At 36.1% G+C, this 1,220-nt stretch overlaps 1 non-coding gene across 1 annotated transcript; it reads right to left on the minus strand.

The window, feature by feature from the left end:
* Nucleotides 1–784: 784 nt before the first annotated feature.
* On the minus strand, nt 785–921 carry LOC143666432 (small nucleolar RNA SNORA2/SNORA34 family). The gene has a single exon (XR_013167630.1). It is a non-coding gene; the product is annotated as a small nucleolar RNA SNORA2/SNORA34 family (small nucleolar RNA).
* Between the last annotated feature and the right edge of the window lie 299 nt (nt 922–1,220).

Below are 1,220 nucleotides of genomic sequence, written 5' to 3' on the forward strand. Positions count from 1 at the left end.
AAATCAGTCACAATAGCTTTCTATCTTCGGAAAATCTCCTGCTCATTTTATTATAATGTACAGAGGCCAAAATGTTTGGACCCAGACCTAACTCTGAAGCTCTGGGCTTTTAGTATGAGGAACTACATTAAGTTCACTCTCCGGGCCTGTCATTCTGTGGTTCTACATGAATGAATCTTCTCTTGCTCTAGGCAGGAGAAAAGATTGTGGGGAGTCCAACATGAGCACCAGAAGACTGTCCAAAAAGACTCATGTTTTACTGCCTTCTTCTTTGTGTCTGATAACCACCAAATGGACAACATAATTACTGCCTCCTTTCCAGATCTTAACAGTGGAGGAATGTGGACAGGGTGGGGTAGGTGTTTATATATGTACATACAAATGCATGTGTATTTATCTACATAGATGCATGTAATACATAAGGGGAAATTTAACCTTCTTTCTTTTTTTTTATGATAAATGCACAGCTATATGTTGATACTGTGAACCATTGATTGTATACATTGGATGATAGCATGGTATGTGAATAAGTATCAATAAAACAAAAATAAAAATAATAATAGTTATGGTTTGACCATACAGTAAAGTGCAAAGCTCAAAGGAAGGCCGCAGCCCAGAATTATTCTGTTTTGGATGAAAAATCTTTCCACAGTGGTTATTGGTAATAGTTAGGTTTAACTGCATAATAATTCTAATGAACAAGTTAAGGATCCCTATATTTTGGATTCCCATCTTTTATAAAGGTTACAGATAAATATTAGATCACATTTCTCAGCAATAACTCAGATATTTCTTTCTAATGAATTAACCATAACATTTCCAAAGTTCTGCAATGGCCAACAGACCATAAGAAGACATTTCTTTAGGCTCCTGCTGGAAATCAACAGCTCCATCAAATTGCTAGCCTTGATTCAGGGCCAAAATCTTCTTTATACTTTAGGTAACAAAAGTAAACCAAATCATTAGTTTACAGGCTAAGGTCTCAACTCAAGTAAAGCAGGAATCTCTCTTATGTGCTTAGGTTCATTATCCCATTCCATCCTCACAGGAACTTTATGAAGTAGATGGCACTCTCTTAATTTCCTAGATGAAGAATCCAAGACTCATCAACCTAAGACCACTTAAAGTAAGACTGGCTGCTATTAGAATAATTCATGTGGCTTCACCCAATAAAAATTGATTCTTAGGATGACTTTAATCCAAGTGGTTACTGAGGAATC

Source organism: Tamandua tetradactyla, chromosome 22 (assembly GCF_023851605.1).
Source record: "Tamandua tetradactyla isolate mTamTet1 chromosome 22, mTamTet1.pri, whole genome shotgun sequence".
Lineage (NCBI taxonomy): Eukaryota > Metazoa > Chordata > Mammalia > Pilosa > Myrmecophagidae > Tamandua > Tamandua tetradactyla.